General features: G+C 46.3%; 1 long non-coding RNA gene across 1 annotated transcript in view; it reads left to right on the top strand.

Annotated features, from left to right (window-relative positions):
* The window catches only part of LOC115079899, a 55073-nt gene extending 39277 nt beyond the window's left edge, over positions 1-15796 (top strand). Inside the window, exons 3-4 of the long non-coding RNA XR_003853435.1 lie at positions 7307-7423; positions 15539-15796. This is a non-coding gene — a long non-coding RNA (uncharacterized LOC115079899). The remainder of the gene's footprint in view (positions 1-7306; positions 7424-15538) is intronic.
* Positions 15797-16822: the final 1026 nt, after the last annotated feature.

The raw sequence follows: 16822 nt of genomic DNA, 5'->3' as shown, positions 1-16822 counted from the left end.
TTGCACCTGAGCCACTGGCCTGGCCCTGAATTACGGTTTTCCTTTCTCGCTTTCACAACGTGGTTGGGACTTACTTTCTCACTGGGGCAGAGCGCGCAGTTTTTTTTTTCCGGAGATTCTTGTGACGGTACGTTTTAAACAGGCGGGCGGGCGGGCTCTTGTGTGCTCGTTCGTCAGCCCGTGCCCAGGGACGCGGTCGTGCGCATATAAGCACGCGTTATAAAATAGCCCGGACGCACGTACATTGCGCTTAATTTTAAGTGGGCGCGCGTTTGTGCTCGCAAATCTGATTTCTACCGCGAAAATGGGGAAATTTTAAAAGCACCGTAAGCTGACGCCATTCCCAGTTTCCCCAGTTCATTCCCGGTTTTCCCAGCTAAGGGATAGGACTTCTACCCTCCCTACTTTAATAGCCTCTCCCCCTCCCCCTGTTAGCCACAATCCTTAAAACCCAGCTGATCTGCTGAGATGTTTTTGTTTTATTAAGTTACGCGTCATCCGTAGCAGAAGCAGGGGACCCCGGCGCCCGCCGTCGCACAGAAGTATTTGCGTGCAAACTTCACAGATGAATCCCAGAATGCCCTCGCCCTGCCCCTTCTTGGAAACGTTTCCTTTGTGCGCACAGGGTCATGAATGCGCATATACCCAGCAGCTTAGAAAATCCACTCGGCGCACGTGAGCCCAACCTATGGTGCATCTCCGACCGGTTTGGGCGCACACCAGGCTTTTAAAATTCACCTTTCTTCAAATAAGTTTTAAGTACAAATATTTTCATAGAAGGTGGGGGTTTGACTCTGATTTTCATATTTTTCTATCAGTTCTATTCCATGAACTCTACTTACCAATCAGCTTAGCTAAAGCTGCACCTATATATATATAAAATTATATAACACCATTATATAAAGTATGACACACCATACTGTACATAAATGTCTATGTATATATGTACAGCATATAAAATATATGTAAAAGCAATATCAAATGTATTTACATTGTGACCTATTACAGGGTATACATATGAAATATTTAAAAAATGCATTATTATTGATTAGGGTAGTGATAGACAAATTATTTTTAAAAAGAACAGAACAAAATAGAATTAACACTTTAAAGCCATGATTGAATGAAGATAAGCATTAGAAAGTGACCCCTTTTGACTTGGCTTTCTGCTCGTGGAGCTTCCCTGTGTTAAGGATCATTAATAGCAGGGCAAATCCATTTGAAATGTTCATTTATTTATCAATATTTATAGACAGCCTTCCCAGTTCAAGAACCATCCAAAGCAGTTTAGAAAGTCAACATATACAATCAATTAACAAATAAAACAAAATCATAGAGCAAACAAAAAGAAAACAAACATTTAGAAAGACTTTCCAGCCACCTAGACACAACAAATTCAAGACATCAATTGGAAAACAAACAGCCCCATTGTACAAAACCTCAGAGCAGATGGCAACAACTAGGAGGACTGCTAGGAAAGACCTGCGTTTTTACCTTTTCTTCCTGAAGATTAATAGATTTAACTCGCGCCTGATCTCTGTAGGTAGATTTTTCCATGGTGCTGGGACTGCTGTAGAAAGCCTCCTGGATCTCAGACCACCTGGCTGGATCCGAGCTTCCTGCCTGGATGGTACCACTTTAGCCCACTCCTCAAATCATTTTCACTATGCCCATATCTATTGCACTCGATGTTTTCCCGTATTTATATTTCTGCGTGGTGTGCTTGAACCATTTTCATCACAGAAAAGCTATGCCTTCCCCAGGGAGCAGGCTGCAGTGCCTGCTGTGCGTACGCTGGCAGAACACATGGGAGTCCCTGACGAGTGGCATATACCCGCTACTTGTCCACACGCAATCTTCCCCAGTCTCTGGACTTCTTTATGGATGCATGAGGGTATCGTGCCAACGGAGCCACGGCTTTCATGGGGAACTGCTTGCCTTTCCTTCCCTCTAACATCGTGTATTAGGGGAGACGGTGCACTCAGTGGGCTGAATATCCCAGCTCCTTCTCCAGGCAAGCTGTGGTGCTCATTGTGCAGGCCCCATGGAAGGGTCCATTGCGCTCAACTGAGGAGACTTAAACAGGCAGAAATTCCGGGGCCCATCTTTCTTAAATCTTTCACTAATTGCATCGTGTCCTGCCATGCCTGTCCAGCAAGCACCCTTCTTCTGAGACCCCGGGACCCCTTGGAGCTGGCTCTGTTTTGTTCCTGTTGGTTTTAAGGAGATATAAAATATCATACACTCAAACGACCAGTTTATAGTGTCAAAGACAGAGATGTAGAAATCCTATATACGGTATCACTACTGCTTTTAGACATATATGTGGTGCTGTACAGATGCTCATAAGAGATCATATTGTAAATGTACCCTGTTATAATGAACTCTATGCCCATCCTAGGCACCCCTGCAGTATTTTACAACTCACTCACTGCAGCGACTGTACAGAAGGGCTTTCAATGGATTTCAGTCGTATTCGCAGTGAGCACCCATCACTGGGCAGCACAGGCTATATTAATGCCTGGACGCCTGTTCAGAAGTGTTGCTACAATTCTAAAAGGGAAAGTAATTCAGAATAATAATTGTAAGAGAGACAGAAGTGCTACGGTGTCCAGGTTTTTATTTCAAGCAACATATGCAGCGTTATAAAAAGAGAAAGGAGCATCAAATAAGTTGCAGGCGAGAGCTTGGAGCTAGACCAGTTTAATAGAAGGCAGCTGAGGTGCAACCTGGGCTGAGCCCCGAGCAAGCTGGGAGTACAATACTCCCCCCCCCCCCGAGCCTCTTTCCATTGCAGGAGGCCACTGATGTTATCCTATGCCACGGGGGGAGGGGGAAGGGCTCGTACAAGTTACTGAATGTACGAGTCTCTGGCGGGTTACCCGAGCAGAAAATGCAAACTTTCTTTGATTTGGTGTTGCTTGGGGTGGATTTGTGCTGTAGGGTCTGGGTTCAGCCCTGGGGGTGACTGGCTCCTTGCTGGCTATGGCGGGGGCCTGTGCTTAAGTGACCTGGGGGTAGTGTTGGTGTGCTGGGCTTGGGCACTTGATTGTATTAAAGCTGCGGCCTCTGACCTCCCAAACTTGTTGTGTATAGTTATTTAAACGTGTGAGGGTGAGAGATGAGTCCTGGGGGTCTTCATGTTATTTGTTTTCAGCTAGCTTTCGAGGCCTGAGCCCCCTTTAATTGACAGAAGACCCTCACACGTTTACTGAAATCTTAGTAAGTTCTCAGCTACAGCTTATTTGTTCGTCCTTATGTCTAGGTATTCGGGTGAACTAACCCAGCAACCATGCCCCTTTGTCTGTGGGCTGTCCTCTCTCGCTTGGCATAGTGAATTTACTGTGAGTTCACTAGAGACGGCCTGCGCTGTGTGCAGACACGGGGCACATGTATCCATGAATTGCACTTTTAATATGTTGAATTTCATTTGTGTTTTTAAAAAAATGTATTTAATGTCCCTGTGTTGTTAGTGGTCTGGGTGGTCCTCTCTGAGTCTAACAGGGCCCAGTGTAATTGTAAGATTAGATCAGACGCCCTGGCGTGAAGAGCGGCTCCTCAGTGGCACTCCTGTACCTTGCTGCCCCTCTGCAGCGTTCGGGAGCTCCTGCGCCCTGTTCTTCTCCAGCAGAGTAAGACCAGCTCAGGCTTTCCTTTCACTTCTGCAAATGGTGCTTTGCCACATTTCTGACCTCAGACTGATAATCAAAGTAACAAAAATGATAAGGCCTGATGAAGACCCAAGCTGGAGTGGGAACGGCACGCAGCAGTCAGCACCCGGAGCTGCTTTTGTCCCTGGGGAACAGAGCAGAGTCTGACACAGTCATCAGAACCCTTACGCTGTTGCTGGGGATTTGTTTGTTTGGTTTTTTTAGAAATCAGATTGCCTGGGTTGTGTGTGCGCGTTTGTTTTTTGTTTTTTTTTAATCTTAATCTTTTCTGTGCTGTTTACTGGTAAATTGGCAGCATCGACCTTGCCTGCGGATGCTGTAAATGCCCTGCTACATGCCCAGCATGGGAATGAGCTGGTCACATGACTGCTGCTTGGCGTCACATGGAGGGCTCCCGTGCACCACAAGTCGCCCCGAATGGAATCTCAGCCGGTGCCCCTTTCCTGTCAAGCTCAGCCCTGCAAGGGCTGCACGAAAAGAAAGCCAGCTTTATCCTACCGAGTGACCACAGACTGGATCTGAGTCACAGGGCTAGTCCTGCCAACGAAGGCAGAGCCGCACAGCACTCTGCCCTCGCCACACAACATCTGGCCATCTGTTTTTACAATAATATTGACACTGATGTTGTCAGTCTGTACCGCATGCATTCAGCTCCTTTAATACATGTGTTTTGCTGTGATCTGCTATGACAAGGCTGGTCCTTGTTGGACTTGGGACCTTGTTGCTAAATTCTGTCTATCCCTCATGCAGTCAGATCTGCCCTGTGCACACTAAAGACTTAAGCGGGTGAGCTGAATGACACTGCAGAGCAGCTGTCGAGAACGTCTCCTGGGCAGGTCCGCAGAACTGGTTTAGGAGCCATGTGCAGTGCCACTGGCTGAATTAGCACTTCTCAAACCGGTTTAATGATGTGGTTCTTCTTTAAATTACACACAAGCACACAAACTGCATGGTTCGTTTGCTTTTTATGGGAACCACATTAGACTTCCAATTAAACACACTCCGGCTCTGTTTCGCAGTTCTAGCAATCCCATAAGCTCGACAGTGAGCGCCCGCTTTTGGCGCACTATTATTGCATCGGCGCCTCTGCCACCTGCACGCCTTAAGCCCTGGCAGCTCGGCGTCTTCCCAGCTCGAGGGTCACAGCTGCATGTGGTGCTTCCCACTCTCAGCTTGGAAACCCCAGGGAGAGCCGCTGTCTCCTGCGGAACATAATGGGGAAATACATTTCTTTACATTTTTGTGGATAAGAGGAACGGTGTTGCAACTTCCCTCTCAATATCGGAGCTGCCAAGGAGGAGGCATTTTTAAGAGGGATATTCAGCCCATGGTATTGCACACCAATCCAACCTCCACCCCTTTGCCCATTTTCCCAGTAAAATACGTTAATAATCCTGATGACTGCAGGGCTGAAAGAAAAGGGCTTATACCACCTGTCCCCCATCCTTGACTCATCCCAGCTAGCCCAGAAATCCTCATTTCCAGCCTTTGTGTCTGTAGTTTGAATCTGTCCTCTCTCTGCTCACACTTGGCTTTCTCTTAGTTTCCGCTCTGCCTCCCCTTTCCTTTCCTTTTCTGGATTCCCTCTCATTTCTTTGTCATTGGTTATTTTTCCTCCAGGTGTCCACAGGCTGTTTCCCCATAGCTCATCATTTTCATTCACCTCCTCCTAGTTTCATCCCTCATGCCATTTCCATTCCTCTCCTCACCCCTTTCTGCCTCTTCCCTTCATCGTGATCCCCTCTCTTCTCACAACCCTATCAGCTCCCCTTCTATCTGTTCCACACTGCTCCTCTCCCAGCCATCTTCACCTTTCTCTCCCCTTCACTTAAGCCCTCACCCCAGATCCTCTTCTTCTCACAGCTCATGTTCCCTTGTAAGATTCGTGGACTTGTGTTTGTGCTGTGATGAGGAGGCTCTGAGGGTTCTCATCGACAGCTGGCAGGCCTCGAGGAGGGAGAGGCAGGTCAGGAGCTTCACTTATACCAGCCCCGTTCCCCTTGGGTTGAGCTCTTGGGTTCCGGGGCAAGCAGGTATTAGGCGAGGATCTCTTAGTGGAAGGCTAGAGCATAGGTCCGGAGGCGACTCGGGTCAGAGTCAGGTGGCAGGCAAGAGTAGTTGACGTCCAGGCTGATGTCAGAGGCAGACGGAAGGCAAGAGGTTACTGTCCAGGCTGAGATCAAGTCTGTGAGTCAATCTGAGGGTAGGCGAGTAAAAGGATTGATGGCCTGGAAGAGATGAGGCAGGTTGGGCTGGGGAGGCGAAGCAGGCAAGGTTTGGAGAATCAAGGCAAGCAAGGCTGAGGCAAAGGTTGGAGAATCAAGGCAAGCAATTGCTGAGGCAAAGGGGAGGCAACAGGGAAGGCCTATATAGGGCACTGGCAATGATGTCATCATGAGAGTGCCATGGACTGTTCTCACCATGGGCCCTTTAAATCGGGTGATGATGGTTGAGCGCGCATCTAAGGATAGGTACAGATGGCAGTGGCTGGGGTGAGTGCCGTGGCTTATAGGGCCTACCCATGAGCCATGAAATGCAGCACCCCTTCTCCCTTCTTACAGCACCTTTCACCCTCTCAGCATATGTCTACTCTTCTACAGTTCTGCAATCTGCCCTCCTCCAGCCACTCTTTCCTCCTCTCGCAGCCAGTTTTACTTTTCCCAGTTCCTCTCCCAGACCCTCATAGCAATAGTCTCTCTCCCAGCCAGTATCCATTTTCACAACTAATCTTCTGAGCAGCGAGTGAGTGCTCCAGTGGTCAAGGCTTTGGGAATGAGAAGATTCAGTTTCTCTGGACTCCAGCACTTGCAGAAGTGCCACTCAGAAATGCATGCAGGAGCGGGGACACTTCTGTGAGGTACGGCACTAACAGCACTAAAGGGAGCTCGAGCTAAAGCTGCTGCAATTAAGTCAGAGCAGCACAAGCAGGCCATGAAATGACTCGCTCAACGATTACCAGGCCGACTCTTTGACCGCCCGCACGCACGCCTGGTTTATAGCCCAAACTCAGACCCTATGGTTAAGCAGGCGCAGTAAAAGATGGTAAATCCATTCAGGAGCTGAAAATACTTGGAGACTCAAAAAAAAAACTGCTGGAGACCTGGAGGCTCTGCAGTAATACATGCCAGGGCATGCACTCAGCCTGGCAGAAGAACCTTTGTGTCTGGGTGCACCCAGAGCCTGCGTGTTTGTTGCACACCCTGCTGGGTGGCACTGCATGAAGCACACCGGACTGTGCACCTACTTAGGCCCGTCATGGGTTATGGATCATTGTTTACTCCGCAGTGCCTGGAGCTTCCAGCCTGCTGTTGGCCCATTTTCTTCAAAGGTTATTTTATGGAATTATGACCAATAGGTAAACACTACTAACACAATCACACTAAGGATGAGTTGTAAGCCACTTAAACAATAGCCTACAACCACAACTCGAAAAGCACCTTTTTCAATATGTGAAACACAGTTACTTAAACAATTGCACCACAACAGCCGGAAACGCAGCGGGGAAACCCTGTCATCGTAGGAACGTGTATATTCAATGGCCACTGTTTTTTTTTCAAAAATTTTTTTCTTTAAGTGCATTAAAGATAGTCCAAAGCAAAAGACTTTCATGTGAATGTTCTTGGCTTATTTATTAGGGCGAGAAATCCAGACCGGTCACCCGATGCTGTCAGCATTTTGAGAGTGCCACCAGCGACTCTCTGCCTCAGGGGAACTCGCCATGCACTCGCACAAGGATCCGTATCGGGAGAATGGTGAGTTTGAAAAAAAAGCAGTGGATTTATTTATTTTAAAGTATTTATTGCCCGCGCAAAGATAAGAATAAAATCTTAAAACCAGTAAATACAGTTTAACAACAAAAATATCATCTAACGAGTGATGTGATCTTAATCTTCCTCAGGAGCGCCTGCGTAAGGAAGACACCTTTTTATAAATGCTTTTTTAAAAAGCACATTTTTAGCGTTTTCTTGAAGACCTTTGAATCTCTTCCCTTGCATAACTCGGCAGGGAGGGAGTTCCAAAGAATGGGACCTGCAGTTGAGAAAGTTCCTTCCTCGGTTCCAGATAAATGGACCAGTTTGGGAGAAGGGGCAGGCAGAAGGGTTTGATAGGCAGAACGAAGACTATGTCCAGGAGTATATTTAATGTGGCTGAAATCCAGAGAGATGCGACATTATATAACAAATTCTGAATCCGGACTGCTCTGTCTATGAGGATAAAATTTGGGTTTGGGATTCGGATCGCCCCCAATTCATTTTTCTAGTTTAGCTGTGCATTGAAATAAAAGTCATGAATATTTTTAACTACCCTGCTACCATAAACTAGGTCTGTAAACGGGCCTACATATTTTGCACCTGATCTGTGTGCGGGCAGCTGGGGAGAGGCGGAATAGGTAAAATATCATGTGAATGTTTCAAATCCCAGCAGGCGTCAAAATGAGCATCCACACAGTCACAGCAAGCCAGAGGACACACATCCATTGGTGCAGGGTGAGCCCAGCTCCTAGAGTGGTCCTGGGATACTGGACTTCTGATTTCAGTAATCTGCATGACTTTGTGACAGATTTGTTCTCCCTCCATGGACAGTCACATTTGAAGCAGATGACAAGAGCCACTTTGTACTTAAGACTGAGGCATTCTCCGGGACGTGCTGTCACATTTTACTGCCTCTTCTGGAGCTTATGAAACTGTCTCCGTTATGGTAAGAAAGGAAGTTCCAGGGGACGAAAGCAACAGCACAAACAGAAGGACTGATAAGCTTTTATTTCAGGCTATTTTTAAGTCCCATTCTACCTCTGCTGTGTTTTTGCCAGAAACTTACGACCTTGGTTCTCCGGTTTTGTAATAGGACAGACTCTACGATAAGGCTTGAAAAACAGAGCTGAGCAGGCTAATGATTGGTTAACCTAGCTGAAATTCAATTTTCAGCAGAACTTTCTGAGACTTTGTAACCCGTAATAAAGCTTTCCTAACCCAGGCTGGACAGTGCTGATGGGTCTCAGGCCCATGAAATACGGAGAGCTTCTCATTTTCTGTATTTAATTGTTTATTTCAGCGTTTCTGAGCCACCAATGCATTTTACAAAAGATCTGGTCTACAGAGAGCCAGAGGGGAGCAGTCAGATAAAAATGGGTGTGGTGGGGGCTACAGAAAGGCACTTTAGAAGCACTGGATTTGAAGACATTTATCAATGGGTTATCCTGCATTTCTGGAGGGAGGGTTTTTTTTATTTCCAAGCATGGAAGCAAGAGGAAGCTTGCTTTGATCGATACATGGTGCAAGAAGAATGGTAACAAGAGTTGGAGATCACCCCATCACAAGTCTCTGAAAAAAGCAGTGTCATTAAGAACATAAGAAAATGCCATACTGGGTCAAACCAAGGGTCCATCAAGCCCAGCATCCTGTTTCCAACAGAGGCCAATCCAAGCCATAAGAACCTGGCAAGTACCCAAAAACTAAGTCTATTCCATGTTACCGTTGCTAGTAATAGCAGTGGCTATTCTCTAAGTCAACTTAATTAATAGCAGGTAATGGACTTCTCCTCCAAGAACTTATCCAATCCTTTTTTAAACCCATCTACACTAACTGCACTAACCACATCCTCTGGCAACAAATTACAGAGTTTAATTGTGCATTGAGTGAAAAAGAGCTTTATACATTTATACATCTTCAGCTGGACTTTTACTTATCTCCAAGCAAATGTGACAGCCCCACTTGTCAGTGCCTCTGGAGTTTGGTGCTGCACTACAGACACTTTGCAGCCATTCCTAATTAATTCCCTGTATCACCTGTGAACCAGTGTTTGACCACCTGGGACATTAAAGATGGCAATGCTGAAAACTTAAAATAAGAACATAAGGACCAGGCTGGGTCAGACCAAGATCCATTGAGTCCAGCAACCTATCTCCAACAGGGGACAATAAAGGTTGCACGTATCTAGAAGATCCCATAAAATAGATCTAATTCTTGTTACTCGTTCCCGGGGATAGCAACAGCTTTCTCTAGTCTATTTGGCTAATAATGTTTTATGGACATCTCTTCCAGGAACTTGTCCAAACCTCTTATAAACCCCACTCTGCTCGTCGCCTTGACCACAATCCTCTTGCAATATTTTTGGATCATTCCTATCTATTTGATTTTTGACCACTGCTACACACTGAGCGGAGGATTTCAATGCTTTGTCCAATGACCACAAGAACCCAGCATCATGTACCTCTAGTTAGGGTTATTTTTCCCTATGTGCATCACTTTGCATTTTTCCACATTAGATTTCAGCTGCTATTCAGCTTCCCAGTCTCACAAGATCCTGCAGCAGTTCTTCGCAATCTGCTGCTGTTTTAACAAGTTTGAATAATTTTGTGTTATCTGCAGACTCGATCGCTTCTTGAGTGATTCCACAAGGATTGATGTCCCAATATCAATCCTTGTGGAACTCCCCTAATGACCTTTCTCCATTTAGCCCTCTGTTTCCTGTCTTTTAATTGGTTCCCAAACCTACAGTAGGGCACTTCCTCTTATCCCATGGCTTTGCAATTTTCTGAAGAGTCTCTCATGGGGGGGAGTTTGTCAAATACCTTCTGAAAATCCAAAATACACTACACACACCAGCTCACATGTTTATTTACATCTTCAAAAGCATCTAAAAGATTGATACGACTGCCCTTTGCGAAAATCATGTTGACTCGTCATAAACATTAAGCTATGTTTATGAAAAGAGAAAACACGGAAGACGTTCTTTACACTAACAGGCACCATTTGCTATTGCCTATCACAGCCACAAGTTGATTTTGAGGTCTTTATTGTTTTTCAAGGCAAGTATCAGCTGACAGATGCACTGTTCGTCCAGAAACAATATCCCACCTGTCACTTTCTGGTAAAGACCTGCATTGCTTCCAGAGATGTCCCATTGATTCAGCTGGGTGCTCTCCATGAGCAAGGAAAACAGTGAATTGTTAAAAAAAAAAAATGATATCAGCAGCTGATCGAGCTCTGTAGCTGCACTCAGAAATCACGTGCCTGCCATTCCTTGGGCTCTGCGTGGAAATAAACTGCTGCCCAGAGGTGAGGCTAGAAAGGAATTCAGAAAAAAAAAAAATCCCACCATCCAAAGTTCTGTTCCTTGGGAGACTTTGTGCTTTACTCTTGGCTGGTGTTAAGGTACACAACCTGCAGCGTGCTGGCATAAACCAGACACAATGCACCTCTGAATAAAGACAATTTGTACTGTAAAGTTTTCAGGCATAACAAAGCATATTACATAAAATAACTCAGCCCTCTTAAGGGATTAGGCCTGCAAAAAAAAAAACAAACCCAATTAAATTTAGCAGATAAGCAAGGTCAGAGGAAATGATTCCTCTCAACGCCCCTTTCATTGTGAAAATAAATTCTTCACGGGAGGGGGGGTTACCTTCTCAGCCACACCCCTCATCTCTATAGGATTCAATGGATTCCCCCTCTTAAAACATCAGAATTATCCCATTGAGTAGTGAAGGCCACAGAAATGTCCCTCATCAGTTACTTAGCAGGCTGAGATGTAGATCAACAGAGTTCATAGGACGAGGGTGGAAGGGGGTAGACTCAGAGTAATCTGAGGAAACATTTCTTTACAGAGAGGGTGGTGGATGCATGGAACAGCCTCCCAGTGGAGATGATGGAGATTAGGACAGGATCTGAATTCAAGAAAGTATGGAATAAATACAAGGGACATTTGAGGGAGAGATGGAAATTGAAAAGCTAAATGAGTTAGGAGGACGAGCAGACAGGACAGCCCATATGGTCTTTTTCTGCCGTCACATTTCTATGATTCTGAGGTTGAGATAGGGAGGGAGTTGGATTCATTATGGGGTGAAGAGAAGGTGTGAGGACTAGGGAGGGAGGAGGGGCAAGAGAGGGCCGGGGATGTAGAGGATGGGGAGGATCGAGGCTGCATCAGGAAGGAGAGGGCTACTTTCAGCTGAGTGAGATTCAGCACAGCTGGAAGGCAGGATTCCTTCAGCCAGCCTGCTGCCCCCAGATGTGCCTATAGACAAATGCAGGCTTGGCTGTGGGCTGTAACCTGCCCCACCGGGTGAGGGTGGTGAGTGGAGTGTAGATAGATAGTGGATGTGAGGAGGAAGGCCGTTCTAGGAGCTCCTACATCCTCTCCTCCCCTCCCCATGTGCTTTCTCCCCCCTCCATGCTCTGTTGCCCCACCCTCCAGCTACCTCCATGCTAGCATAGCAGACAGTGTAGGTGGCCATGGAAAGGAAGGCCCATCCATGCATGGCACCTGGGCTTCTCCTGGAGATCCCTGCTAGCCACACTGATCCTGAGATCGGGCTCCTCTGGTTTTCTCTTCAGCTAGAGGGGGTGCCCCGTATTCCTTGCTGTTCCAGCACTTACAGTTTGGCTTTGTCTGCCTCTCTGCCGCTATCCTGCCATTTGTGAAATCAGCGTGACAGAGGGATGAACAGACAAAGCCAAACTCTAAGCGGGTTTTTTTTTTTAATTGTATTAAATGTGCTAAAAACCTCTTATGCTACAGTGCAAAGGAACAGCAGGAAAAATCTGACATAGCCGGGCTAGGAGGTTCTTTAGCATTCGGTATTCTTAGTACAAGGAAGGAGCCAGCAGCATCTGCCTGGGTGACATGAAAAGTCAGCAACCACTGCAAACAATGGGATGGGGAAGCGGCAAAGAATGTCACAGGCAAAAAGTAAGAAACTGGGTAGTGTTGCATCTTAAGAGCGTCTGGCAGAAAAAAAATCTAAGATGGGCCTGTGGTGGTCCACACTGCGCTGTCTGCTCAGCAAAACTGCAACCATGAGATTATTTTTACAAGAGCAGAGAAAACAAAACTCCTGGAAGCTAATTAAACTGTACCATGTGTCCTGGTCGTCTCGCATGTTTTTTGGCTTCTTTCTGTTTAAATGGACCCAGAAGGAGAAGAGCCAGGGCTCCTCGGTGACTTAGATCTGGGTCTCCTGGGTGTTCTCCGGCAAACTGAAGGCAAGTTCTTTTAGGTTAATTACTGCACTTTCTTTTTCTTTTATTTATTTTATATTCCGCTTTTCAGCACTTCAAAGCAGATTTCTACAGCTACGGCCGCAAACAAGAAACCACTTTTCCAGGCCTGCCTACAGACTCAAAAGTATTTGCAACCAGAATATGCCTTTTCATTTTCCTTTGTCTTCTCAAATTATGGTCCTGTACATTGCAGTGTTTGCCGTCTCACCCCCGCTGCCCTGGCATTCCCTCAGTGCTGGCAGTGGTAGGAGGAAGCTGTTGGCAGGACTCCCATAGGGGAGGGAGCTCAGTGCACTAACAGGGGGGGGGGACCTGAGACTGCCAGAGGACTTGAGCATTTATGAGGATCCTCAAAACTAGAACTGAGGAGTGTCTGAAACCTCGTGGAGGACTCCAGGGTATCAAGGACAATATCAGCCACTTCTGGGTTTGCCTGTGACATCCATTTTCAGACTGGCGTAGGAATTCCACCATCAGCATCAGCTAAGACCAAAGCAGGGGCAGACTGACCACTCAGCAATCGGTCAGTGCCCGAGGGCCCACAACACTCTCTCTTAGCTTCAGATGGGTGGTTAGGAGCCAAAGACCAAAGTGCAGTATATAATATTCAACCCCATGAGGAATTCTGCCTTTGCCAGGAGCATCAGCTGGGCGTTTCTTCCACACCCTTACAGACTGACTCCTGGTACCACTGTAGCCTTAAAAATTCCACCTTGCCCCGGGCTTAGTCTTTCATGGTAAGACCGTGCGAGTCTCGCAGTGTGTGCGCCACGTTCTGGACTCTTCCGCTCTCCATGACCTTTCAGTGTTCAAATAAGGAAGAATGCTACACCACAGAGAAAAATAAAATCTTGCGAGAAGCACATTCAAAATCCTTCGGGCTGCAGAGAATATATGTAAAGCTCCTGAAGCAGCGGGACGATCGATCAGAGCCGGGCTGAAACGCACCAGAACTGGAGATGTGGTGGGGAGAGAGCTAAGGATCATGTGAAGGGAGCAGAAGCGTGCGGGAGAAGCCCACTTGGAATATGTATCTCTTTCTCTGAGGCACGATTCTTCTGGATATTTACTGTCTGAGAGAGTGACACTGCTGGGAGGAAGGGGTGTCAGTGTCACGTGTTCTTCAGATGCTAAGTGCAGTACCATCTGAAGCGAGGAGATATTTTACTGAAGTGCAATGTTATCGCACCCTGACCCACACTACAATTGGTTTCCTGTCCTGCCAAGTGAGTGACTTTAGGCGCTGCAGAAGCGATGCAGGATTTAAACATCTCTGAACTGTTTATTACAGCAATCTTCCTCTTCCTTGGTGTCCACATCACAAGACGATGGTTAAAATAAAGCACGTCTAGGTTTACAAAACCAATCAACACATTCCTGACTGTTAATCCGTATTTCATTAATCCGGAACAAGTGTAGATTCTGAGCTGTGAGCTGAGGGACGGTCGCGTCTTGACTTTGTGGGTGAGACGTAGACCCTGTACCCTATGGGGGGATAATACTCTGCCACCCAACCCCACTGGGAATACAATTAAGTAACAACTATGGACAAAGCAGGATACAGCTTGTGCTGGCAAAACAGGCCATCAATTTCTTTTCAAGGTATTAATCACCCAGCCTCATCTGTATTTCCTGGCAGTGCCCTCTGTGTACTGTCCAAGCGCACTGCTCAGACTCCCAGTGGCAGTAACATGAAGCAGACAGGCTTTTCCATTCATTTTCAGCCTTGCTGGTAAGGAGCTCACAAAGGAACAGGCTGCAGCAGCATTATTAGTGTTTGCTGTGCAAGGGAATAGAGTTGGAAGAGATCTAGTCAGCCCAGTGTTTGTCCCAGCAAGGTTGAGATTTCATAGGACTGGCGTCTTCCCCTGAAATCACGGAGAAGCTCTGCACACACTCGCTCCTTTTGCAGAGCTGGGCATCAGTTAATTTGATTCCTGTTCTTTGCCTGCACTAACCAGGTTGAATATTGAAGCAACTGTAGTTATTCTTAGGCTCTTTTGAATGGATCTGAGGTAGGAGGCCATTCCATAGAGACTGGGGAAGCTGAAGGATTATTTGGGATCATTTACTGACAGATAGTTTGTACTGCAAGCTCAGTGCTGAGGGATTTGAGGGCGGGGGAGGGCTCTAAGTTTCTTTTTCTCGCTCATATTAGGTGCCAGATCTGCCACAAACAATGGGGCTCATTTGCTAAGCATTTTTCCCATAGACCACAAAGGGAGAACATTTTTACAACGCAGCAGGCCGCAGTGTTTGTTCACACATCTCATTATAAACTGTAAACTAGGTGGCTGGCGCCCTACGCTTCGGACAGAGCAGCTCAGCTCCAGGTGAGAATGGTGTCAGGAGAATGGGGCAGATGTAAAATAGCAAACACGCCCGTGACGGTTTATTACCCTGCGCAGCGGCAGCTTTCCTGACGGGCTGTGGCAGGGCGAGTTTTCAGAAGCGGAGGTTAGGTGTACAAGAGGCGTGCTTGTGCGCAAGGTGCATTCTGGCAAGGCCGGCAGGATGTGCGCGCCAGCAGCGTCGCGGGGGAAATGAAGGGGCTGGTTTAGAGGCACGCTGGGGCAGGAGGGGGGGAAGGTCACGCACAGGTCGGCATTTTGTAAGCGGTATCCACGCATACGTTAGCAAACCTGCACGCAGGCTTTTACCCCCTGCTAGTGGAGTCGCATTTTTCTCTGGTCTGCGGTTTCTGGGCGAGAAGGCTCAGGATGAAGGGGTAGAGGTGTGGTTGGCCTGCTGGCGGTGCTGGCGAGCTGGGGTATAAAAGTGCATGTGCACAGGTCAGTCTTTTCATGTGTATGGGCAATATCAAAAAGTTCAAGAAAGATCTAAAAACTTTCCTTTTTCATACAGTCTACATTAATGATCACCTATATCAACAATCCATCTACAATCAACTCAACCAACCAAAGCCAGGCACGAAAGAAAAAGTATCTACAACTAGCATCAACCATATTCATTACAATTCGGAACTTATAAGAAGTAATGATAGAATCCCTCCTTTATGTTAAATTAATACTATTACTTCCCTTTTTCACCCCACCATCTTCCCCTTCCTTCCATTCCCCCCCCCCCCATTGTTACTTTTTTGTAACTATGTATAATTTATCTGTTTTTGTTTGACTTTGTAAACCGTTATGATGGCTGAACCGAATGACGGTATAAATAAATAAATAAATAAATAGTTAGTGCTCTAAAATTGCCAAGTATCATTAAGTCATGTTCTCTATAAGGTAATTTACTTGGAAGGCAGACAGGAACGAGTAGTACATCTTTTATAGGTGGTGGCCTGAGAAATGCCAGACAGATTATGTACCATGGAAGCAGTGACAGAAGTGGTAAAAGGATGAGGCCTGGAGATCAAGCAGGATCTGTGATGACCTAGGCCGACTTGGCTGCTCCCTTTCCCTTGTCTGCCCGGGTTATTGTTAATACCTTCCCCATTACTGACATCTCTCTTAAGGTTGGAATTGACTCCTTAATGCGATTCTTGCCACTGGTCTGCTTTAGCTTTTGCCACGTCAGTTCAGGCCTCTTCGCTGGCCCTGCACGTGGCTCAGTGATTGCTGCGCTCCCATTTATGTTGGTTGGAAAGTCTATGACATCAGCTCTCTTGGCTCCGGCCCCAGCTGGCACCTTTTCCTATTTAGCCAAGATTAGTCTAAGCTGTTCCACACAATACTTCAGCAGTAAGAGAAGAGCCTGTTTGCATGTAATTAGACTAGTATAGCACTGTATGCTCTTGGGTGCTGAAAATTACAAAGTTAAAAATTAAAAAAGTTATTTATTTGGCAGGAACTGTTCTTCCCATGGCTATAGTTTACTAATTAAAGAGAAGCATTCACTAAAAGACAGCGTGAAACCCAAGGGAAACTCCAAAAGATATCATAAAACTCACCTTCCCGTATGTTAATATATATTTAATAATGCCATCATAATAGACCCTACCGGTGCTAGGACCTTCATTGTCTGATGCATAATCATCTGGCAAAGTTTGTCATTTTTTTTGTAATTATTATTTTATAAATTACATTCAAAAACGTATCTGTGCTCAGTGTTCAGAAGATACATGTCCCATGCCAGCAAAATTGACACTGTTTTTCTGGGGGGCTTGTTCCAAAGAGAGCAGATCACTCA

Source organism: Rhinatrema bivittatum, chromosome 18, assembly GCF_901001135.1.
Source record: "Rhinatrema bivittatum chromosome 18, aRhiBiv1.1, whole genome shotgun sequence".
In the NCBI taxonomy this organism is placed as follows: domain Eukaryota; kingdom Metazoa; phylum Chordata; class Amphibia; order Gymnophiona; family Rhinatrematidae; genus Rhinatrema; species Rhinatrema bivittatum.
This window is presented reverse-complemented; position numbering and strand designations above follow the sequence as displayed.